We start from the raw sequence: 26,089 nt of genomic DNA on the forward strand, positions 1-26,089 counted from the left end.
TTTCACGCGGAATACAGCCACTTCTAGCGCGAAAACTTTCGCCCCCACCTCCCCTGGCGAGAGGAAAAAAAACGAGACGAGCGGACAGCGGTAAAAGCCAGCGGGACCGAACATAAATCATGAGACGCTCGTTTTTCAGCGACCCACGGGGTTTCCAGCAGCGCGAACTGCTCACCCGTGAAAGACACGCGCACATGCGTAATTTTCTCTCCCGAGTGAAAAAGAATCGCTCAGCTCTCGATCTTCGATTTGCGCGAAACAATCTTATTGCTCCCGAGTATACACGATTTGATCAATCATCGAGATGAATTTTGCCAAGGAGGAAAAAAATGTTCCTTCGATATCGGAGCCCTCCTGAAGAATTAGGCGAGCCGTCCGCATATGAATCCCTGTCTTTCCATACGCGCGCGGGAAAAAGGAAGCGCGATCCTTCATCCCCCTCGAAAAACGCCGTCAAGAGCACACGCGTCATTTGCTCGGCCATCGTTCTCCTCCGTATCCCCCTATTCTTCTCGCACCTATCGCTTTTAGCCGCCTCGAACATCGACGTCCGATATTCCGAGCGGAATCTCTCCCTCGTCAAGGGTTTCGGAAAAACGCGCGATAAACTAGCCCTTTTTTCCGAATCAAATAGCGCTCGCTCGGGGTAAATTATTACGACGCGAGCGATCCGTGGCAACGAGAGAGAGAGAGAGAAAGAGAGAGAGAGAGAGAGAGAGAGAGAGAGAGAGAGAGAGAAAGAGAGAAAGAGAAAAAACAAACAAGGTCGTGTGGGCAGCGAGTTTTACAACATGGAAAACCAGCTTGACTCCAGCCGAGCGAAAAGTGGAACCGTTTCATTACCAGGCACTAATCTGCAAGTGTAATCCGAATTAGCTCGCGCGCTCGCGCGATGGTAAAATCATAATTGTTCGAGAAACGAAAGCGAAACTGACGATCGTTACGGTGTACAACGATTGCGCGAAAATTCAATCTTTCGTTGCAACGCGAGAATCAAAACGCGCGGTAGCAACAACAATACGGCGCAGCTAGCCGAGCTCCGCTCGCGCATAATAAAAGGCTAAAAAGCCCCTAATAAAAGCGAGTGAGCTAGTGAGAGCGGCGGAATAAACTCGCGTTTACGACTCTCTAAAGCCCCGGCATCAGCGTAAAGATGCAAAATTGGCCTTGTGTGCTGTGTGTGTGTATAATGCGGGCGCAGGCATTCATTGCGGGTCAGTCTATAATCTACAAGTGTAATCCGAATTAGGTTGTAGCGACGTCCGGAGGCCCGATAACATTGGTCATAAATCGAAATCACCGGCTAATGCAGGGGTAGAGAGAAGGGAATTCGCGCCCACGACTGTCTGCGGCCAATGGTCGCCGCGTATAAATCCTTCTTAGATACATGATCATTGAGCATACACAACAGGCCGGAAGCTTCTCGCTCGCTCGGAATTAGAAAATGCAGCGAAATTTACATGGCTAAGTGAAAATGTCCTTCTAAGTGCGGTACACGCGCGGTATACTGCTGTTCTCGGATGTTTATGTGCCTCACTTGCCGCGTACGCGGGCGGCTGTTTTATTGTGCGCTTCCGTTCGTCCTTTTCTGCGTAACCATGTACACGCCGCCGATTTTGCATTCGCGCATACACAGGAATTTCGAATTCGCGTGTGTACCTACATTCCGCGTGAAAAAGTCGCAGCGGCTGGAATATTAATAACCGAAATTGGAAAATATTATTCCAGAGCCCCGCGATCAACAGACGGCGACCTGCAACCGGTAACCCAGAAAAAAGCTCACCCTAATGTTTTTCCAAGCGCCACTCGAATAACCCTCGCTCTCGAGCGACGGTTCTTCTTCCATATCCGTGTGTACACAAGCATACCTATGCGTATACACGTAGTCGTAGAGCAAACATCGGCGAAAAACAACGCGAGCGGCGAAAGTTGGCCAAATCCCCTCATTTCGTATTCATTTCATTCTGTATTCATTGGCGTCCGCCGGCACGTCGGACTCTCGCGGGGATGAAAAAAAAGCTGCTGCTGCTGTGCGGCGACGTATATGTACTGGAAATGAAAATAGAAGGGAGAGAAGCTGGCACGCGCGCACGCAGCTGGTTTCGGTCGATGAATGACGCGACGTGTGAGAGAGCTCATGGGGTTTGAATGAACTTTGCTCCGCACAGCCGCGAATTCGAATGTTCGAAGGCAATAAGATAGTTTGCCGTCGGTTCAAGATCTCCTAAGCCGCGGACGTAAAAATCATCGAAAACTTGAAAATCCTCAGGCCGAAACTTTTCGCAATAACCCCTGCTCTCTCTCTCAAGAAGTAAAAGTAGACGAAGAGAAAGAGATCTCGAACTGGAAAAGCCGGAAGTAAATCAAAAGTCTCCAGAGCTGCTGGATGTAGGTAGGTACAGGTCTCGTCTCATAATTCCTCTATACGCGATCGTATTTTGATTGGAATTAATCATCGACTTCGCATCGCATCGACTTATTAACCCATAAATATCACGCTCGACTGAGCGCAGCGAATAAGTAGTTAATCTGGCAGCTGTATAACGCAAGCGACGAAAGAAGTAGTTTCTCCGCTGTGGAAGCAACGAACCTATTAACCGCTAACATTACCAATCGGTTCGCAGCGCCGTTTTTGCCGCGCGGCGAGCCAATTCGAATAAGCATGAGAGCACGACTCCCCGCGGAGCTAAAACAAACCAAAGAGTAGGACAAAGGCGAGGCCGCGTTGTTCGTCTGGAAGCAGCCATTGTCCTCGTCTCCGTAGCCGACTGTTTATTGAATTTCGATGCCGCGAGGTTAATCGCTCGTCGCGCACGCTTTAAACACAGCCGGTGGAATAAGCGCGTATTGTAAATCACGTGGGACGATATAGCAGTATAGAATTATAGCAGTGGTCTAAAAAGTTCAACGTCAAGTCTCATTTTCATTACCTCCGATCGGCACTGAGAATGTCACCGCGCGGCTGAACCGGTTCTCCTCCGCGACGAGGTATTTAAAAAGCGTCTCTTATACCTGCGAAAGCGGAGCAAAAAATTTGATTATTATTGGGTTACACTCGGCTGGAATTCTCGCGCAAGGGGAGAGAGAGAGAGAGAGAGAGAGAGAGAGAGAGAGAGAGAGACATTCGCGGTTACGACATACCTCTCGGGAGAGCGTATGGATGTCGGGTTTAGCCGGTGCCGTAATTTGCGGTAATGGGTTATTCAAATGATTCCGCGCGACGCGTACAGCTCGCGTTCTTAATATCGAATTCGATCTGCTGACACGTTCCGCGCGCGGCTTATGAAACCGAGCGCTTCGGCCGAGGCTATTTCCACGTTGCGCTCGCATAAATGTACGAAAATCTCGTATAGATCCTGCGAGATTATCCCGAGGAAACTTTACCGTCGCGGCTTTTTTCCTGACTGGCTAATCATGAGGGAATCGAGGCCAAGCATTTGCGTAGGAAGCTTTGAAAATAACGAGCCACCTACGAGTGCCGGTTCGTATTTATTATCGCCGGTCGAACAGGTGAACGCGCTGTGCGGAGGATCTCGCCAGAATAGCCAGTACTGCAGGAAAGCAGAGTGAGTAACGACTTTCTCCCGCCGCGGACACGTCGAATTTGAATAACCAGATCAACGCAGCAGTCCTCTGGTTTCACGGATTTTCTATAACTGTATTATGCGACGATCATACCAAAATGGTTCCAGTTCTTTCGAACCAGTCGCTCGGATATGATGCCGCAGTTATGCGCTGAATACGGAGCGAGAGAAACTAGACGGCGGCGGTGCGTGCAAGGGTGTAGCCGATGCCGCTACTATACGGACTCGCGGATCCCTGAAGGAATATTACTCAACTGATTGGCAAACGCGGGAGGCTATAGTTTCGCCGAACAAGTGTGTATGTGTGGCTTTGTGGGAGGAGGTATAACGGAGTAATCTCGGCTGGCGGGGAATGAATGGTCTAAGTTTCTCTGCAGGAGAACACAACAACGGCCAGTTGTTGCGTGGCTCTGAATGGGCGTTGGTGGGCTGGGGCTGGGGTGTGGGTACTGTTACGGCTACGCGCGGGGCATTGCACTTGAACGTTCATGCGTCCATCGATCAAGCCTCGGCTCGCTTCAGCCCAAAAACTGTCGATACCCAACTCCGATGAAAATTTTTCAGGTAATAGGGCACGCGTATCTGCGAGTTAACGTCGTTTAGCTTCAGCTCTCGCGTACACGTCCGCCCGAATAGACGAGCTCACACACTCGGAACTTGGCAGCAGCAGCGCGTCGGGGATCTCGGGTGAGTTTGCCTTCTCGAGTATATAACGACGTGGGGAGGAGGGCGAGTCAAATTTCATCTCGGCCCCTAGGAGTGATACGTGTACAGGTATGTACGTACGAGTAGGGGCAAACTTCCCCGGAGAGCATTTGCGCGTCAAGGGATGCATGAAGCATCTCAAACATGCGCGGGAGAACGAGGGCTGGCTACTTTCGTAGCAGATGCTCTCCACTCACGCGGTGATTCGAGAGAGAGAGAGCGAGCTCGCCTCGAGGCGCTAATCAACTCCGCTGCAGTGATTTGTTTACGTCCCGAGACGCGTTACTTAGGTATGTGTGTGTACACACTCGGATTACTTTCTTCCAATTCTCGAAATGCATTCCGTCATCGAATTCAATTACTCCACTGTTGGTATTATTAGCAAAGGCCGAGCGGAAAATATGGAGCGAGGCGGATATATGATTATACGAAATGTCGCATTAAACACGTACACCAGGCGTAATCCGGCGACGCTGCGAAAAAAGGATGGCAGGAACAGAGTACGCGAGAGGGACTGGACGTTCTTATCTGACATCGGACAGCATTAAATGTTTACAGGCGAGTTGCTCATAGCTCATCCGCCGTCGTCTCGGGCAACTAATAAAAAAGGGCGTAAAAGTCGATCGCATAAATCCGAGAAAGTGGTGGAAAAAATCGCCACGATTTATATATATATATATATATATATATATATATATTTTCTCGACGAAATTGAAAACGACAGTGTACGCGTGGAATGTGATATCGCTGTGTATTTATTGGAGCCAACAATGCCTTCCGCGCACTGCTCTCCTGTAATATTTACCTCGTTCGAACGAAAGTTTCGATGCGCGGAGCCAGCAGCCGGTTGGCCGAAAGCAAATATTGTGCCGACCAATCAAACTTTCATGGAAAAAAATCAATCTTTCGCAGCGCAAACAATGCAGTCTTCTCAAAATAGACGCGCGACGACTGAAAAACTCCAGCATCGAAAATACCGCGCCCCTGTGCTCCGGAAGTCGATCCAAGATGGGAATTCAATTACAGCCGGCTCAAACATCAGCATGTATATGTATACTCTTGGTGGAAAAAAGGCAGCGGTAACGGGCGGCGAAAAACCGATCGATCTCGCCCTCGGGACTCGCACTCCGTGTATCCCTTCGCCGGGAGGAGAAAAAAGCTCGGCGGCGAGTAAACGAATACAAATAACGTGCTGGTGCTCGCTGATGGATAGATGAGCCCGAGAGAGAATCAGAGGGTAAACAGAAACTGGAATGGAAAGGGCGCAAAAAGGGGAGGACGATGATGTGGCGCGGAGTCGTCGGTTATCAGGTGTAAATATTAGGCTATGCATTGCTCTGCAGAAATCACGGATGCGTATTTACTTGTAGATAATGTAAATAAGTTCCTCGTCCAGGCGGACGACGTTTTTCTTATCGTCCCGAGAGTAAAGTAGTCGGAAGCGAATTCGGGAAGTTCGTCGGGCGCGTGGAAAGTTTCCGGGGCCGTATAAAAAATGAGCGAATAAAATCTCGAGGAATCAAAGAAAAAGGCGATCGGCTGAACTAGGCTAAAGAAAGGCTCCCTCTGTATCGTAAAATTCCTCGATACGCACGCGCGGCGAGAGAGAGAAAAATAAATCGATGTTTCAGAACGTGTTCGAGTTCTTACATAAAAGCTGCGAGCTAGTCGGTCATAATCTAATAGAGAAATGATATAATAACAAACGGAATCCCAGGCATTCGAAATGCGCGATCGATGCGAGTTCGTTATGGCCGACGAGGAAACGGAGTATACAGAGTATACAGAGTGCCGACGAAAGAAAAATACCGCGTCTTTAAACTGCCGCGCCGGACGCTTCAGAATCCGAGATGATTTCCTGCTAAACGCGTCTCGCCGCTAAGGAATTCTCCGGTGATACTCATTAGATGACTTTTTATTCGCTACGATGCGCCGGCTACGTCAGATTTTCTTGCCGGATAGCTAATTACTGTCGATAAAGATTTGCTCGATCGTTATCCGCGAAGGAGAACGTTTCGGCGGCGAATAGCTATTTCGAGTCTGTACAGAGTCTTTAATCAAAAATTATAATAATTGCATTTTTAATCGCGCCGCGGCGGATCGATGCTGTAATTAAGTTCGAGAAGTAGAGCAGGTAAACAAGCGAGCCATTCGATAGAGAGAACCTCCAGCGTTTTTCCACACACAACGCTTGCACTCGCCTTTTTCGATAATCGTTAAACGGAGCATTGCAATACACATACAGTACTTCAACTCAATAATGCACTTTTAACGTACCGTATAAAATAAACAGAATTCGTCGCGGCGTCAAAGTTTTTCGCGTCCCTCGTAAAAGCGAGAACACGAGCTGCTCTCTCCCCGTCGTGATTCCGGCGGGGATCGCCTGGGGACGATCGTCTGAGTGTCTCCGTCCTCCCCTCGCACCTTTATGTTATAGGATGTTCGCGAGAGAGACGATCGTTTGCATGTGCGGCGGCGACCGGAAAAGCTGGAGGACACCGGGCGCTTGAATTTTTCACTAGCGGGCATTTAGAATTTTTGTTATTTATACGCTGGCGTCAGATCCATATCTCTCTGGCGTGTGCCACCTTGACGAAACTACTCGCGAGTCTTTTATCTTATCTCCAAAGGACAGTAGGTCGCGCGAGCTGTGCGAAAGGGAGCGTGGGACAAAGGATTCAAGAGATAAATAGTCGATGACGCTCTCGAGTGTTCTCTCGCATTCTTTCTGCCCTTTTCTCTTTCTCTCACAATATCTATCGCTCGCGCAATAAGCACTTTGCCTCGGATCAGGCGGCTTCCGTTCGATGACGTGACTCTCCGGCTTCTTCTCTCTCGAAACAATATTTTCCGCGCTGGGACGCGAATTCTGACGCGTTTGTGAAATGCGCTTCGTCTATCGGACAAGCCGGTTCCCATGAGCCGGTGTGCTTGGAGGGAAAACAATCGCTCGCGATCACCTCGGAGATTAAGCAATTATCTGTCGAGCGGCAAATCCCCTATAACAGGCCATACAATAAAATCAGTGCTCGCGCGCGCGGCTCATTTCCTAAAAAAGATCGAAACGCCTCGCTTATCTGGCCCCCGGCTCGAGACCACTTCCGACCTTCTCGTATACGTAGCTATACATGCGGGGAGTGTGGGGCACGTAAAACCCGCACCCTAACGAGTGCCTGACACGATAAGCCGTTTCGTTACCTTTTCGGAAGAGGCTTTATTTCCCGCGAAACGTTTCCCCGGCACGACACAGCTGCTGCCGCCTGCCAATCGATCATAGCCGATGCTCGACTCGTGTTCGCGTTCGTTTCGATCCATTTCGAGAGAGAGAACCACGCGATGTATATATAGCTATTATATAGATGGAGATTCGACGCGTATCTCTCTTTGGCAGTGTACACACGCGGCGGTCTGGGCTCTCGTCGCCTGTTCGCTGTGTGTGTATTTTATGTATCGTGTGTGATTGATTGTCGTCGAAATTGAAAATAGAGAGCCGAGAGAAAAAAAAGCCTACGACGTCTACCTGCAGCTTTTACGAGTTCCACTTATGATTAATCGCGATCAGCCCGAGCTCAAATGCCTGCGCGTGTTCCGCCGAAATAATTCTCGTTCCAGGTTGCCGTAGTAGTACACCCAGCTTCCGTCCGTGCTGGCCCGCAGTTCCATCGGTGTCTATACCACGGCGGTATAAAAGTAAGGAAAGAATCATCGACACGCCATCGCGGCTCAACGAGAGATATTAGCCTCTGCTCGATTAAATCGACTCGACGACCTCCTTTTGTACCAGAGCGAGCCCGACTTCCAGCTACAACAAAGGAAGGAAGCAGTCGTCGTCTCTCTCTCTCTCTCTCTCTCTCTCTCTCTCTCTCTCTCTCTCTCTCTCTCTCTCTCTCTCACCTTTCATCCCCCCGTTCCTCTCTTTTTTTCGTAGCGGCTGCAAAGCGACGATCTTTTCACTTGCAGAATCTCCTTTGAGTAGCTGCGCGACTGCGGAATTCGTAGGTACAGCAGCTGAAAAAGAACGAGGAAGGAAGGAAGGAAGGAAGCCGGCGATTGTTCCGGAGCACGACGACGACGACGACAAACTGGAATTTTTAATTACGGCCCTCGAGAGGAAGAAGAAGACGACGACGATGACTGGCTGAAGCCGCAAGGTATATAGAGACGCGATTAAACGGGGGCCAGAGCGCGGATATAGATGGATCGTTTCGGCCAGTCCAGACAAGAAAGGCATTTGCGATGATTAAAATAGCTTTTGCTCGCCGCGGAACTTCCGGCGCACGCTGCTGCATCTGTCACACTCGTCCCGCTGTTTTATCCCCTTCGTTTTGTGTGTGAGCCGGCCGGGGAGAGAGGAGGAAGGGCGGCATTAATGGAAAGCCGTTAGTGAGGGCGTTGTAATATCGGCCGCGTGCGCGCAGTAAAGCCTTCGCTCGCGCGTATTGCGCCGTAATTCCTCCGGCTGGTATATGCGAGCAAAAAGGCGACTGTTAAACCGCACACACGCATGCACCGCAGAGCGAATATCGTTTTCGGATCGACGCATGACTTTTCTCCTGCGGTTCACCGCCCGTAATTTACGCTATTTTGCCGAATCGACTTCTCTCTCTCTCTCTCTCTCTCTTTCTCTCTCTCTCTCTCTCTCTCTCTCTCTCTCTCTTTCTCTCTCTCTCTCTCTCTCTCTCTCTCTCTCTCTCTCTTTCTCTCTAGCTTCTATACGGAAGATCGATTTTTTCGCTCGATCGCCGCCTTATGGATTTACAGCTTTAATCAGGCTCTGCGGAGCGGCCTTTTATATACACCGTTAACTCGTAAACGCGCGACGAGAGCGGCGTCGGCGGCGGAGAAATAAAGAGAGCGCGAGCGGCTGTAAATATCGAGGGGGGCTTTGATTTTATGTACACCCATAGTGTATACGTGCGGGGAGGGAAACTTGAATTTCGCACCGCCGCCGCCGCTGCCGGGCTTTAACGACACGGCGCGGAATTTAATAACGCAAAAAAGGCGTCATATGCGGACCGACGAGGGGCAGGCTTTTCGAGTGTGTCTTATGCTACTTTATACTTCAATAAAGCCACGCGTTACAGGCCGCGATAAAGCTTCGAGCGTACACGTATATACCTAGAACGCGCATAGAGGAAATGCGCGAGAGCTTTTTATGGAACAGTCGCGAGCGTGGATCTTTGGATTCCCGTATTTTGCACCGGCGGGCGTAACTGTCGCCGAGTTTCACCGGCTCGATCGGTTTATTTCGAGGTGCTTAAATTTAGGCGGGTTCCGCTCGAAACAATGTCGAGCTGCTCTTTTAAACTCGACCGGATGGGCGCCGTAAGGCAATTTTACGAGCTGTTGAGCTCTATCGGAAAAAATCGGCCAAGCATTTTAATCGTAAGTTTGCGCGAGATCGAATTATAATTCAGCCGTAAAAACGTTGCATCGTTTTACGGCTCTAATAATAAAAGGCGAGAGCCGAGTCGCGCGAGATTATCCGCGTATGCATAGTAAATAAATAATGAGCCAACTTCGTTTATTGCCTACACTTTTTACACGCGGTACGACGTAAGAGATGCCGGTGGAACATTATTCCACGTACTTACCATCGAGCGAACAAGCCTATAGATACACCCGCATGAATACTTATCACCTGGCGGTGATGAATAACGCACGTCTCTTACCTGCAACAGAAATAAAAGGAGACGTAATTAGTCGAAAAATTGGCTATAATAGAGCTGTATAACGAGAACCGCTTTAATTATATTATCACTCCTGTATGCGGCGGAACTCGTCCGACTGCAGTGCGAGAGTCGATACTCGCAAGCCGCTATTGAATTAATGAAAAGTCAAGTAGGCTAATTTCATCGAACTTTCTTGTTGGAAAGTTTGCGCGCACGCGTACGGCTATACCGGTGTCCGATGGCCAGTGCCGAGAATACGTAACGACGCGCGCGGCTATATATACCTATAACGTCAAATTTTGCACCGATGCGTCCCGAATTGTGAAGCTTTACACGTAAACTTTGTAATTAGCGGATTTTCGAGCCGTCGGTGCGTGACCGCGTGATGCTACCTGTTTGGCTTTCTAAAGGAGAAAGTTTCTGCGATTTTTCAGGCCGTTGATTCCCGCGCACTTAATTATTTTACTTAGAAGCGAAGAATAACGTATTAATAAGACGGGGTCCCCCAGAGAGATGCAGTTCGGAGTATACGACGCAATGCATGAGGGACGAAGTTTATACGAAAGTTAAAATCGAGTCTCATTCGCGAGTACTTTATATTTTGTATTTAAGCGCACAGAAGGAGCTCATTTGCTCCATACGTGATCCTATTGCTAAGCGCACTTTCATTTTCAGGCTGCGCAGCGGCGCAAAGAGCCGTAGTAGTAGCGCGGCAGGAAGTTGGCCGCGTCGCCGTGAATTTTAATAAATAGAATATACATTCGGGAGATTTTACTCTAACGCTGCCTCCGCTACTGCTGCTGCTGCTGCTGGAAAGTATTATAACAAGCCCCTTTCGGGCGATCAAAGACACAGCCGCGCGCGAGTATAGTCCGTGAATAATGCATCGACCGTATAACTCGAGCGAGCGAGAAAAAAGAGCCAAGTCGCGCAGTACTGGACGAGCGAGATAAACGCGATCGAAAGCATAAAGCGATTTTCACGGGACGGCGAAAACGTAGGAATAAAAGAGAGAGAGAGAGAGAGAGAGAGAGAGAGAGAGAGAGAGAGAGAGAGAGAGAGAGAAGAGAGTATCGACGATGACAGCGAACGCGCAGGCAAATACTGGAGAGAGAGAATAAAGTGGATTACAGTCGCGTCTATTTCTCGAGTCGAGAGGAAATCGTTCGACTTTATATATTTAAGAGAGGAAATAAAGGACTCGAGAGTACCAGTCGAGTCTCGGCGACTATCGCTGCTGCACGCGTTTGCGCGATTTAATTAGCTTCTCCACTATGTCCGATATTGATTTATTTGTACGTAAGCGTCATGAAATTTTCGAACGAGTACAGAACCAGTATACACGCCACAATCGCGTTTCTCAGGCAGTCACCTATACGACTATTCAGCGACTCTTCTTCCGCAAATGAAAACGATGCGCGCGCGCGCGCGCGCGCGAGAGAGAGAGAGAGAGAGAGAGAGAGAGAGAGAGAGTTTAATTACCGGCTCCGTCGTTTTTCTCACGATTCACGCGTGACGCAGGTCCAAAGTAAACAGACGCCACAATGCGCGGGTAATTGCACGTGTACGTCAGGGGGGAAGAGGGAGCATCGAGCCTATCATTATGCATCGCACGCGTTGCGATGACCGGTTGTGTGCTATGGATTTTTGTTTTCGGAACGAGGAAGTCGTTCTCTCTCTTCATTGTGTTTTTTTCTATGAATGTGGCGGCGATTTTGCCCTCTAAATTAGACGTATATCGCCCGCGTGTGTGTGTGCGCGCCGCGGCTGAGGTAACGACAAGTCGGAAACACGGCTATAACACGCCGCGGAGAGAGAGGAAGATAGAAGATCGAGCGCGTCGCGTCGTGACAGGCCGTATCACGCCGAGGATCGACGACGTGCAGCAGCAGCAGCACACAACGCCGGCAGAGAAGTGTATGTATAAGTACGGCAGGATATAACGGAGCGCACACATGCTACGGGCGACGTCAGATGCAAGCGGGGATTAGGATCTCTCGCTACGCGTTACGTATACAGATGCGTATCGACGATGCTGTGCAGCTACGCGCCACGTCTTGTCGGCCGGGGGACGATTTTATTGCGCGCGCGCGATTTGTCCCGCGAGAATGACGCACTTACGCGCGTCTTGTCTTGTCTCGTGTGTCACGCGCCGGTGTTTGATCGGTTTTCCCGCAAAAATATCCTCGTCTCTGCGATAGCAAAAGGGGAAGATCGATAACGAGGCGATACGCGCGGAAACTGGTCGAGTATCTCTGCAGCCGCAGAGGAAGAAAGTTAGTTTTGAAAACTCGGGCCATACTGGTTCTCCGACGCTGCTGCTGCAGCCCGCGCGGTAAAAAGGAATAAGTTTAATGAAAGTGAGCTCTGACAAAAAAGGAAGTCCGCGCAGCAGCTCTATATATATGCGTGTAACCCAGACTGGCGGACTCGGACTGCACCGCGGCCAAGTGAAAAAGTTCAGGAGGTATCCGGGATAGAACGGGCGCGAGATTATCTTCCCTTCTTTACGGTTATTTTGATTCCGAGTTTATGCGCGGCCGCGAATTTTCTGGCGGTTTTCCAGCGCGTGTAGCCCTTTGTATATTATTATGATTCGTTCTGATTATACTCGTTTAGTTTCGGGATGCAATTACTTCGCAGCGCGAGCCCGCACGTGGCCTCAAAGGCCCCAATGCTCGATTCAACGATCTACCCCTCAAACGAAAAAACGGAACGTTTGACGAGCGCCAGACACAGAGAGGATCCTTTGACGACTGCACCATCTGCAGCAACGAGAACCCTGCTGCTGCTTCGAAAACAAAGTTGCGCCAAGGTATTGTCGCCTGCGACAATAAGCGCGCCGGAGCCAGTCCCTCGACTGCTTGGAGATAGGATCGAAGGAGCGAGTCGAGTGGCAAAAGGGAAAGTGCAGGTGGACGACTCGACAATGCTCGAGCGCACGCGAGAGAGAGACATACATAATACTTATCGCGAGCGAGTGGAGCCGCTCCTCTCCTCTCTGCTTCTTTTGTCTCCCGACGAAAGTCGAGACGCGACTCCTTTTTTCCCCGGCTAGTGCACAGTGCTTTACGTCGAGTTTCTTTTTTTTTTCTGGAGCGAATGCGCTTATTGAAATTAGACGCGCGATTCAGAGTTGCTCGCTCTCTTAATAAAGTCTGATGAGACAGGAGAAAATTAAAAATAAAAGAATCATCTCGTCGTTTTATTAAAACTTCAAATCTAGCGAGCTGGCAGATATATTAAAAAGCGCAGCCAGCTGCTTTTTCCCCGAAACGAGATTCGCATTAGAGAGAGAGAGAGCGAGAAAGATAGACTCGAAGGGACGAGCGTGTAATTTAATCTCCCGAAATTTCTCAAACGCCGTCGTTTCGCCGAATCCAGCGCTCGTAGGTGCGCGCCTAACGTCCGAACCCCACGCGCGATGAAAAAGAAGGGACAAAGGAGACAGAGATTAATGGGGAGTAGGGGTGTGTGCCTGATGCAGAGAGAGAGAGAGAAAGTACGTGTGTAGATTTTACATATTCCATAATCGAGGACGAGCCTTTTTCGGGGTAAAGACGAGGGATGTCGCATAAATCAGAGCGATATTATGGCCATCGTTTACGGATTTGACGGGAAACTCGCGCGCCGTTTCTTTGTTCGAGACTCATATTCGATCTTTTTTTATTTGCTCTCGATGGGGTATGCGCACACCCTTTCTGGAAATTTCCAGGAAACTGTTTATCATCCCAGACGAAAAAAACAGTTCGTAATGAAAATCCAGCCATTTGCATTCCGATGGGGGCTGATGCGAGGAATCAGCGCCACGGAGAGAAGGAAGACGGATTCATAACACGCCGCGCGAGGACAAACAAAGAGCGGCCGGGAGTGTAATTTACGAGCTTTTTGTGTAGGAAGTACCGAGCGAGAGATATTTCGGTGCTTACGTCGCCGCAGAACAGCTCGTGTACGTGATTTATTCGAATTTATTTTTAATCGAGTGTTTCGCTCGAATGCGCGTATACCAGCAGCAGCGACACGCATCGGCGCATTAAAATAATACCCGAGGAGACGCGAGGAAAAAATTTATAGAAGCCTATATCTCGCGCTGAAAAAGTGAGTCAATGACACACTTTAACGGTTATTTCCATTCGGCTCGTCAAGAGTCGCTCGCGTATATATACAATATAGCTACGGCAGGAGGGGATGGAGGAGTGTCGATGAAAGGCAGATTCGGTGCGGCTCGTCGCATTTTTCATCAATGCCACTTTGAGCGGCGGCTCCGGAAAAGCGGACCACCATCGCTGCTGCCGCTGCTGCATCGTTAATTAAAAAGAGAGCAGTGATAGAGAGAAAAACGAGCTGCGCTGTTTGCGCGAAATTCCGAGAGCCGCCGACGGTAAAAAGAGAGGGACGAGAGAGAGAGAGAGAGAGAGAGAGAGAGAGAGAGAGAGAGAGAGAGAGAGAGAGAGAGAGAGAGAGAGAACCCGGGAGAGCGTTCGATTTATTCCCCCCTGCATGTGTTCGATTCCTTTGAGCGGAATTCTTTGGAAGGAAAAAAGCAGCAGCTGCTGTAGCTTTGAGCTATATATCGAATTAAAATAAACGAGATAATTTATTGATGATCGCCGTGCGGGGGTGGAGCCTTCGTATATGTGGTCAGAGGAATTAGAAATAAATTATTTCGAGTTATCGATGAGCCACTATAATTTTGCGATACTCGTTTCTCTCGCGATGCTCCAAGTGCGGATAAAGTCCCATCCGGCGGCGCGTATAGGAGCTAATCACATTAAAGTATAGAAGACGATTCTCCGTTGGAAAAGATAAATTAAGGCACAGTCGATTGAAAGCAAAGTCCTCCGTAATAGAGAGGAGCCGAGCGGCGGATCTGCTCCAGTTTCCAAGAGCGCGAGTAACAGAAAGTGAGAGAGTCTATATTTGAGTCTCACTTATATTCTCCCGAGGAATTCGACTTGTGAATTGAATGTCAAGTTTAATAAGGCGGCTCTGACGTAGTATTCCAGACGTGCTCTCTACCAGGCCAATTGGATATTCCAACGGGAATTTCATCCGCTTTACGATCCGGCGGCGTTATACACATCCGAACTTTCCTGACGCGCGCCTCTGCCTTTGAATTACAATCGAGCGATCGTTTTAAAATTTCAACCCTCTCCACCGCGCGTGCTGCACACACGGCAAACAATGCATCGGCTCACACAAGCTCTCGGACCGAAAAGTAAACAAAATACCAGTATTGTCAATCATCGTCCCCGGCTCCGAGAGACGAGGCGGTGCATCGAGCGATGCATCGGCAATACTAATCCCAAGCCTCAGCTCTCGCGATGTTGTTTTCTTCGCTCGTCTTCTTCTTCGTCTCTCCGACGCGCGCCTGGAATGTCGTTGGCTCTCTGTACGTGCCCGTGCCCTCGAGCTAAAAAACAAAGCTCCTCTCTGTTTGTGTGTACCTGCGGAGTTCTCACGAGAGAAAGAAAGAGAGAGAGAGAGCCTCGAAATTCTGTGACGGCCTTGCACGTACACCACTCTCTTTCTCGTTGTACCCGCGATTTTTTCCATATTCTCGCAGTCGCGCAAATGAAAGGCAAACACGGCGCGACGCGAGCGACCGAGCAAACAGCGGATTTCTGCGCGCGATACACTCTCCCGCGGTATAATTGAGTCGACTGTTTGTTTTGAAAATCGAAGTGCGGAGACAGTTTTGGAGTTGCTTTTTACAAGATCGATCTCGGGCCGGCGTTTAATTAGTCTCGGGCATATTCATGAGTGTGTTTACGCAGGCCGAGATAAAATTCATGAAGCGAGTGTTACAAGGTATGTGCTTAACGGGTGCCGCGCGCGAACATTTTCTAATATCCGCGTGTGGAACGATAAGATACTCAGGAGGAAGCGTTTCTTTTTGACGCGTGAGAGTCAGCTCCGGAGTGGAGAAAAAGACTTTGTCGGTATAATTACCGAACGTTAATGACTGGCTTATCTGATACGAGCTTATAAATCGTTCTCCGTGCTGATTTATGCGCTCCGAGCCGAGAGATCGTTGTATTTAGAGCTGTTTTACGCTGAGAGTAAAAAGCACGACGTCTCGCGGCTCGAGAGTTTATTTTTCCGACGACGTTATTTCTGTAAGTTATTAGCGTATCCGCCGGTGGCACGAATGATGAATCGGGATAAGTAAGCAAGTTACATTTTGAACTCGAAAGTGGGGTATAGTCGACAATTAATTTGCTCGTACAAAGGTTGCGAAAGTTAATTAAAACTCGGAGTTTTCGCAAATTTTTCAAGATCCTCCTGTACCGCTAGGCTCGCGAGCGAACTCATACTTGTTAAGTGAAAAAAATTCGACGAAGTAAAAAATAATCAGCGACTGCTTGGCAACCCGAGCCAGAGACAGACGCGCAACTGCATCACACACACACACGGAGAGATAAGTCACGTCGGCGCGTATTAATTATCGCGAGGGTAAGCCGCCGTTGACAGCAGTAACCGTAGGAGGCCGTCGTACGCGTAGGTGGTCATACGACTCAACCCGTTACAGCAAACGTCCTTTTGTTTTTTCTACCTCCGCTCGGGAGCGACGATGATTGTCGGCAGGAACGAGGAAACCGCACCTCGCGGGCCGAGCCTATATACCACCACTGCGTGCGATGATGTAGGAAGCGTCGCGGTTCTCTCTCTTTCTCTGTCTCTCTCCCCCCGACGGCGATATTGATAACCGGGAGATTTAGTATCGCGGTAACGTTTACAGCTGATCGATTTCGCGAGAGGAGAACGACACTGCGCGCGCGCGGACGTTAAACATTTTTTTCATTAATGATTTTTACTGCCTCGCTATCGATCCCTCGTCGGCTCTCCGCTGCAGTAGCGTGTGCCTATACCTTTCTGAAAGTATATCGTGAGCGACAGGAAAAATTACAATCACACGCTCGGCCGAGCGCGTTTTTGAAATCCTATTACGGAAATAACAATTAAACCACGCCGATGGCTTTTTCCCCAGGTTTATATACGTATAACGGCTCTCGCGTTTTCATAGATCGATGCTTTTGACAGATTCCATTAGCACGAGACTTCGTTCTCTCGGTTATAAACCAGCGAATTTCGCGATGTTCTTTTTTTATTATTCAACGTTCGTATAATAGTCCAACAAAGTATACACTCCCTGGAAGCGATTACGCGCGCGCATATCCTGTCGGGCGGGCATGTGTGCATCGGCTCGTGAAAAGCTCGGGTCTCTTTCCTGTTTTGCGTATTATGCCGTCGCCGAAAAACACGCGATACTCGTGAGCTGCTCCTTCTTCTCCGAATAAAGCAGGAGGGAGCTACAGAGAGAAAGAGGGGCGGACGAAAACAATAGCGAGCAGGCATGCGAGTCACGCGTCGGTCGACGGCTGTATCTCAATATGCACGAACGGGGGGAAATATGCTTTGAGAAGAGAAGACGGGACGATTAAAAGGACGCGATACCGCTTGAATTTTTGTGATCGGCCTGTGTTTACGCTCACTTGTCTCCAGAGGGAATCTATCGATCACCTCGGTGTTCGATCCTGGAAAGCGCAAACCGCTCACGAACTCGCTCCGATCGATTATCAGCGAGAAAAAGGAGCCAAAAGTCAAACACTCGAGCTCGAAACGTTGACGCGCTCTCAGGAGCGATCAATCATAGAAGGAACGAGTCGGCGCATAAATGCGTTATTAGCACGAACGGCAGCGCCGGTGCCGTAAATGATTCATCGGGCTGAATTATTCGAGCGGGGCAGGTGAACGGACCCCATGAGAAGCCGCACGAGGAATCAATTATTGCCGAGAGTCGAGAGCGAGCGCGGCGCGTTATAGCTGCGGATTCGGTACTCGCGATTCGTGATTCTACAGAAATCGATATTCCAGTCCGCGCGCCGCGCCACAGCGATAATAGCGCGTATTCTTCTGTAACTTTGAGCAGCGATAAAGCGTTAATCAAACGCGAATAATCCGCGGCAAACATACATTATACACCGCGAGCCTATAAAGGTATACGCGCTGCTCTGCACGCCGCACTAAACATGCCCCTCTAAAAAACGACACGGGAGCTCCGGGGGCTAAAAGCATTGCCTCGTAAAAGCTCACGATAACAGCGCCGGAGTAGAAAGCTCCGATAATGAGCGAGGGGGCGTCAAAAATATCATAATCGTCAACCTGGCCACGCTGCTATGCACTGAGTGTCGCCCGATTCCACGACTGTTAATGCGCAGCTCGTCCTGTCCTGCTTTAATGGGCTGCGCGCGCATAACTCCTGCTGCGCGACGTTGATTGCATTTTTTAGTATACACAGAGGCAGGGGGTGGAATGGCGTAGTTTTTTCGTGAAAAAATAAGCTAAAAACGAGGGCACGGTGCAGTAATTAAGGGGTCGCGTGAAAAAATGACGAGGCGGCTGGATAACCGCGTATCGAGCGATGTACACATTCCAGTTTGTCGAGCCGATAGCTAATATCGAATGACTGAAACGCTGAAATCTCGCGCGCGGCTATTACGAGAGCGAACCAGTTTGCTCGTATGCAGCCCGGAAAGTAACGCGTCGCATCCCACTCGAAACAAGAATAGCATCGTTGCTCATTTCAGCAAACATTTGTTCGCGGCTTAAGACGGAAAAACCCGCCTCGTAATAAGCGGGCGATATAATTTCGTCGAGGCTCTGAAATTAGCGAAGCATTTCTTAATAACCTTCCATCCCTAACGGAAAAAAATTCCGGTGCGCGCGTACGCCACCTCCGAAATTATATCTCCACCCTCATCTTTCTCTCTCTCTCTCTCTCTCTCTCTCTCTCTCTCTCTCTCTCGCTCTCTCTCTCTCTGTCCCGAGCTTCATATCGTGCAGAAAATAATTGCACCGGACGTGAGATCCGTTGCGCAAGGGGCCAGATGCGCGACTCTCTCTGCGCTGCATTCGCTCGAAATTGACGACTCGGAAGTTTACCGTCGCGGTGTAACGGGACGCCGTGTGTAGCAAGGGTGTATCATTTCGAGGTAATTTCGCTCCTTCGTGAACTTTATCGAAAACGCATGCTAATAAGTGACGCAGCCGCGACTAACGTTATATTCTCTCTATCTCGTTTTTTTCGGGACGATTTCGTCGACTGATAATAACCGGACTGGCAAGATAGGTATAGAGACAAAGAATATCGGATTATGCCTTTACGTAACGACGCAAATTGCAGGGTATGGCCAAAGTGAAGGGTAGGTTCCGAAACTGCTGAGTTGCGACACGTAATTGGGCGAGCGTAAGATTATAAATTTAGATGCTCGCGATAAAACGATTAGGGTGTCCGCCGCCGGTGTGCGTCTATACTCTCGCTGTGTCCGAAGTCGTATCCACTTAAATAATACAGATGGTAATCTTCTGTTACACTGTGGAGAGAGAGAGAGCCGGAGATAATATTCTAAACGCTGTGTGACTCTGCACTACTGTGCGCTCCAAAGTAAATACCATAATAACACGCATTATTTTCCTAAGGTCCTCCTGGAACTGTTACGTTTCATCATTAACACCCGTGTGCGGCCGTAATATCTCGCTATTAGATTTCGTCATTAGTGTGGCGAGCATAAGTTGAGCAATTTCGAAAATTCACGACATTTTTCAGCGCTTTCGACACCTGCAAGCGCGCGAGGTACCCGCTGAGAATGTTGCATAAATTTTTCAGGCCTTATCAGGTGTCAAGAACAGAAAACGACTGGAAATCCTCTTCGGGGATCGATTATTTTTTCCCGATCTACCCTGGACATAATCCTGACTAATCGCCGTCCTGCGCGAGTCACCTCCGCTATGCCCACTCATTAAACGGCTGCAGCGTCCTAGCTCTCGCCTTTAAATAACTCCGCGAGAGCAACAAAATAATCGCGAGTCGAACTTCGTAAATCCCGCAGCTTACAAGTCGTCGTGCGCAGATTATTGTAAATTATGGCCCGAAGTGCAAGTGCTCGAAGTTCAGCGGGCGATTTTCATCGGCGCGGAAAACCGGCGGAACCTGTTCCGACGATTATCGAGCCAAAGTACATTATAAGCGAAGTTAACTTCAAACGAGCGGAGTGCTGCGAATATCGAGCGCGTTTTCCCTCGGCTAATTGCGCGCAGAGAGCGAGAAGATGTGGCTGTGTATCGATTCGCGGGAAAAATAGTTTGCTAATTTCTCGGGGATAGCAGGAAATGGTTCGGCATTAGCTTCGACGCTTCGTCGATTACGTTATACTTACACCGGCTGGTTGATGACAAAAAATTAATTATGACGATTAATTAAATACGTCGTCGCGATGTGGATCTCCGGTAATTTTCGACGTGCGTGCGCGCGTTCGAGATGCTTGTGATTAGCTCTTTTCGTTCCAAATGGCGCGCGGCGAAATTGCGGCAGACCCACTCCTCTCGAGAGAAAAAAGCCTCGTCGGCCGACAGAAGGAATAATAAGCCCTCGAGGGCTTCCTGCTCCAATCGAGGATTTTCAAGCGCGCAAGTACGTACTCGCGTGCGAACGTCTACACGCAACACGCGGAATCCCGGCTCTCGAGGAGCCCATCGACGCGCGAAATCAAAAGCTCTTCGGGGAACAATAGGCTCGCCTCTAGTTTACTGCTCTTTTCTTTTTCCTGCTCCCCTCATCTCGACGACGGGAAATAAAGGAGTTGCGCCAGAAGGGCAGGAGGAGGAGAATTTCGGCTGCGGTCAAGATTCTTCTCTCATTCTCTCGGTGATTAGTATACACGGATTTTTTCCCGGCGCTCCATGAATGCAGATTGCTTTCTTAGGAAAAAGCCCGCCGGATTCATTGAATTTTCATCAAACGGCCCGGGGAGAGAAGGAAACTCGCATGCATGTATACGAAGTGTGGCCCCTGAATAATAAATGGGACTCCGGGAAATGCCGGCGGTACAAATTTTCGGAAAGGATGCGCGCATTCGCCGTGGACGACGCGATCCTGTATACAGTTGGTATGGCATCCGAGACGAGAGTCTCGCGGCGTGCTAGCGATAAACATGAGGGTCGCGGGGGGGGGGAGGGTTTGCGAAAAATTCTCGCTCTATATAGCGATGGTCGAATTCTTCTCGCTTCTGCTGCTTCGCGAATAATCGGAATGCTCTCGACGCGATATTTTTGACCGTGGAATTATGCTCCGAGTGCAGATTATGAAAAATCAACGGAATCGAGTACATGGTGTATCTCCGACTCAATCCGAGACCGTAACTGCTCCTTTGCATAAACATCGTAAATTGATCACTCGGAATCGGCATTACTCAATCGATACCGGCCCGTACACACTGCGGAACAGGTCTCGGCAATTATAAAGTGCACCGGCTACTCATGCAGACACATGCACGGGGAGCAGTACGTACAGCCTAATAACTTAAGGGAATCGTGCAATTCGTTCGCTCGTCCGGACGTTTCTTTCCCGGCGAGCTGCGGCAGAAGGAAAGGGAGCTGGACGGAGAAGAAGGATTCGGGCCACGAGCTGCACAATGGGCGGGGGGAAGCTATTACGAGATGCAGCCACCGTTGCCCCGAAGTAAATGGACTGGCTTCTAAACGAATGTTCTCAGAGAGGTATACGCGACCCGATTTTTTCTCTCTCCCTTCTTGGCTTTGGCGCGTTTTGCGCGCATTACGGCCCTGCCTCTCTTTATGTTCGGCTCAAAGACCTGCAGCGACACAAAAGATCTGCTCTCTCTCTCTCTCTCTCTCTCTCTCTCTCTCTCTCTCTCTCTCTCTCTCTCTCTCTCTCTCTCTCTCTCTCTCTCTCTGCTATGCGAGAGCACACACGTGAAATTCGTTGGGGGGACGACGACGACTCTCTGTGAGTGGGTCTCTCTCGCTCGCTGGATTACACGCAGTCCTAAGCAATTGCTCCTCCTTATACATTTTCTCGTCGCGAAGCGGGTTATTGTGAATTGGCGAAAAAAGAGTGGGCCAACGTTCGTCAAACGCCTCGAAGAGTCGCGATCCCCGCAGGTAGATTATTTCGCGTCCCGACCCGACCTTCTTCCCAAGCTCTTAATTCGCGGAGCCCATTGTTCTCTCGCAGCTTTCGTCATATAATATACGTGCGCGGCGACGAAAAAACGAGGTCCCCCGCGAGAAGGAATCTTGCGACACACACACACACACACACACACACACACACACATCACGCTGTCTCATTCTTATCGCTCCGGGAAATCGTCGCTCGCTTGCGAAAATGACATAGTAGGCAGTCTAGGTTTCGGGGTCAGCTTTGCCGGAGATATTTGCCGGGGTTATTAAAGACTCACGCGAGCGGATCGAGCGAATTCCCCATCGGCCCGCGCGCGGAGCACAAAGCAAAGAAAGAATATTCCAAGTGGAGCATCTCGCGAAATTCGATAACCCGGGGCCAAGTCCTATAGGTACAGTGGAGGAGCTTTGCGTCGAAAGAGAGTAGCTCGAAATCAAAGTGCATTTTTAATAGAAAAAACTGGAAAGTCTCGTCTCTCCCTCTCTCAGCCTATCCCGCGGGAAATGGCAAAGCGCGCCGGAAACTCGTCGATTTATGCGGTAGAAGGAGCCGCAGACGTCGTCAAAGAGGCCAAAGGAGCCGACTTTATGCATATACCAGCTTTATATAGCCAATGTATACACTGGCTGCCATCAAAAGTATCAAATCCACAAAAGGCGAGCGCAATTCGCATCGCGTATCTTCGAGCTAATTTCGAGCGGGAGAAACGCAGTACCAATCGTCCGAATTCCCACTTAACCTCGTATGCCTCTGGTAGAGTTGAGGAAATAGGAGGTGCACCAGAGAACGTCTATACAGTCTATAAGTATCCGAGAGACTCGAGGAATATAAAGAAACCGCGCGAGCGCTTCCTATATACATAAAGAAAGCCGAGCTGTAGGCTCTGCGCGCGCGAGAGAGTGATATCCTGCGAATGGATGTGAAAGTCGATAAAGAAATGGCCGTCGTTCCTTTTATATTTTCCCTTCATTTTTGCTCCAATTCCGAGTGCGAGTGTTATTTATAGCAGTAAATGTAAAAAAAGTTATATGTAGTAAATCATCACCGGGGAATCCCACGCTCCTGAATTCCCTAAATACAGATCCGTCGATGCGGCGCGAGCGCATATCCCCTCGAAATTTCACGTCGCGAACAATAAAGCCGCACGTCGTCGTTTTTCCCCCAAGAGAGCAGCTAATAAATGCGCTCTTCCTCCGCGAATTAATGCGCTCGTAGCATGCGACGACCTACTATGCTGCACTGCGTGAGTCGCCCTCGCGCTCTGGGAAAGGAGGACGAAGGAAAGCGAAAGAGGAGGACGATAAAGAGAAGGAGTGAGAGGGAAAAACGGAAGCGGGATATAACGTGTGCGCATATGGAAGTCAATTATACCGCCTCTCTTCGAGATAGCTAAGCTGATTTTCAAAACGTTTTCAATTTCGCAACTTTCACTTTCGCCGCTGCACTAGACGATGCAACAACAGCGCTGAACTCGCGAACTCGCTCGAAACGCTCGCGCACGACCTCGTGCTCAGGCAACTCTGGGTAACGAGCGCGAACTTCGTCGCCGTACGTCAATCCGCGCAAACACTTTCGATTCTCCTTCTTCGCCAAACTATACTATATAAATAAGCCTAGGCTGCTGAGCGCAACCGCACTAGCCTCCTTTCCCTTTGTCTGTACTCCTCTCCTTATTTAGACCGCGTATTTTTCATTGTAATTCCAGCTTCTCCTCCGCACACACAGTGTAATCATTCACCTGCAGCAGCGGTGCGTGAGAGAGTTAAGGGTTCGCGCATGCGGTGACCGAGTTCTAGATGTATACACACGGAGTGAGAGCCTATGCAGTGATTTATGTACGTACATATGTTTCCCGACGAGCTAATGGAATTATGAGTGGAGGTTGTTGCAGCGCTGCTGCTCCGATGGAAAAAAATTATTGGAGCGGAACGAACGCGCGGCCTTAAACATATTCAGCCGCGCGATGTGTACAAAAAGTTAGATATCCACCTGCGCCGAGCTTTTTGTGACGACTCGAAAATTCTGAAAAACTGCGTGTATTATTTACGATGAAAAAAAGCATGCAGAGCTGCAATTACGAATTACACGCTCGGCGGGTCGACTAAAGCATCGCCCTCAGGATATACTTTGCCTCCATCCGCCGACCGAATGTTTGCCCTTTGATTCCGCGGATACGCGCGGCTGAGATACGTCGTGCCCTCGTTCGAACGACGGAGAAAATCGCGTCCGTAGACTACTTTCTCCGCAGCGTATCTATTCGGGAGAAAGTGTCACTGTCGTCAAAACGAGTCCAAGCTCAGCGAGAGAAAAGAAGAAGAGGAGGAGGAGGAAGATAAGTGGCTAATCAAGCCGAAAAAACAGCTAGTCCATTTCTCGCAGACAAGCTCTCCAGCCCAGCGCGGCCCGATAACAAAAGCTCCGCAGTAGTAGTCTGCTCCATTTCCATCGGCGCGTAAAGTGCGAACAAAGGATCTTCTCCGCTCCGCGCTCTCGGCTCACAACTTTCTCCTCCGGCAATCGGCCCACTGACCGCGTTCGCGTGTATATTCCGCGCTGCCGAACACGGGCTATAAATGTAATATCGGCGGCTTTTACGCGTGTTCCTCGCCTCAGCGTTACACTTCCGTCCTTTGTCCTGCTCGCCTCCTTTCTTGCTCTCTCTCTCTCTCTCTCTCTCTCTCTCTCTCTCTCTCTCTCTCTCGCGAGCTGCCCCCCCCCCTCCATACGTATACACGCGGACACTCACGAGTCTCTCTTTGCATAGTGGAGAGCGCGGCGACGACGACGACACTTTCTCTCGCGAGCGTTTTTCCTCTCCTCTTCTTCGACTCGCAAGTGGGTCAAGTGCAGACTCTGGCCTGGTTAGCCGCATCGCTAATGAAGCTGCCGCCGCTTACGCAATAGATAAATCGCAGCTGATAAAGTGAAAACGCTTGTGCTTACCGAAAAAATCGCCGAGGAGATCTGGGTCGTACTTTCTCCGATTCGGAAATCGGCGTGGATTTTTTCTCGTCGAATACCGCCGAGCGGGGATACGGATCTGCACGTCTACTCGCGAGTTCGGAGATAGCTGCAGGTCTAATTGGAAAAGTCCAGCGGCGGCTATCGGATTTTCCGGGCACGCGCTCTCCTCTTTTTTCGACCGGCAGAGATATTGCAGCCGATATCTCCGGCCGAGATATTATATTGCCGCGCCGTGCGCTATGGAGATCGTGCTCTCCGGGGCGCTGCTGTTATTTTTCCAGGCGCGCAAATCTCCGATCCTCGGCTCTAATTTGCTCGAACGGAAATCAAGGATTCAAATCATGATAGTATAGAGGGGACAAAATTGAGCGTAACCGCAAGCGTCTATCCGCGCGAAACTCGCTCGAGCATAATCGTGTTTTTCTTTCGCTCCGCGGCCGATCGACTATACACACACACACACACCGAAAAGCTCGCTCCACTTCTTCCTCGCAGGCGCCAAGTACAAACAAAGACACGCTTCGAGGCGTGAAACCGTAAAACAAGGACGAGCCCGCAGCGAGAGAGAGAAAAGTAGGAAGACGCGGTTGACTCTTCTTTTTCCCCGCAGCTCTCTGCCCCCCCCCTCTCTCTCTCTCTCTCTCTCTCTCTCTCCTTGTTCGAGTTAGCGGTGGATTCGGTATCTTGCGGGAAGGGGATACGGCTAAGGACATAAACTTTTGGTCAAAGATTTGGCTATGTACACCCGCGGCGCTATTTTATTCCCCCGCGCGTCGCCCTTTTTCCAGCGAACAGCCGCATTAAAGTTTCGAATTTCGCGCGTCCGCGAGTTCGGATTCGGATTTTTACTGCCGCACGTCTCTTCTTATGTATTTTCCCCGACGACCGACACTCGTCGCTGCTTTTACTGTCGCCGCCGTCGACGAGCTTTTTACGGTCGGAAACTTTTCCGAGGCGGAAGTAGCGGCTACACGAATGTGTATTTAATCCAAAGCGGCTACACGAATAATAACGAAATGAATTATATCGAGGGAGGCTTTACTCAGACTTTGCGTTACAATATTCCGCACACATTGAGTTCCCGCGGCTGCCATAGTTAATTTAATGAGCGCAGCTCCGAGCGGTTAAACAAGTATAATTCATCGGTGAAACGGCCAGTCGGCGCATTATTAACCTGA

At 49.7% G+C, this 26,089-nt stretch overlaps 1 protein-coding gene across 3 annotated transcripts in view; it reads right to left on the minus strand.

The window, feature by feature from the left end:
- The window catches only part of LOC100122037 (CCR4-NOT transcription complex subunit 6-like), a 287,898-nt gene that overhangs the window by 239,045 nt on the left and 22,764 nt on the right, over positions 1-26,089 (minus strand). The window lies entirely within an intron of this gene.

Source organism: Nasonia vitripennis, chromosome 1, assembly GCF_009193385.2.
Source record: "Nasonia vitripennis strain AsymCx chromosome 1, Nvit_psr_1.1, whole genome shotgun sequence".
NCBI lineage: Eukaryota > Metazoa > Arthropoda > Insecta > Hymenoptera > Pteromalidae > Nasonia > Nasonia vitripennis.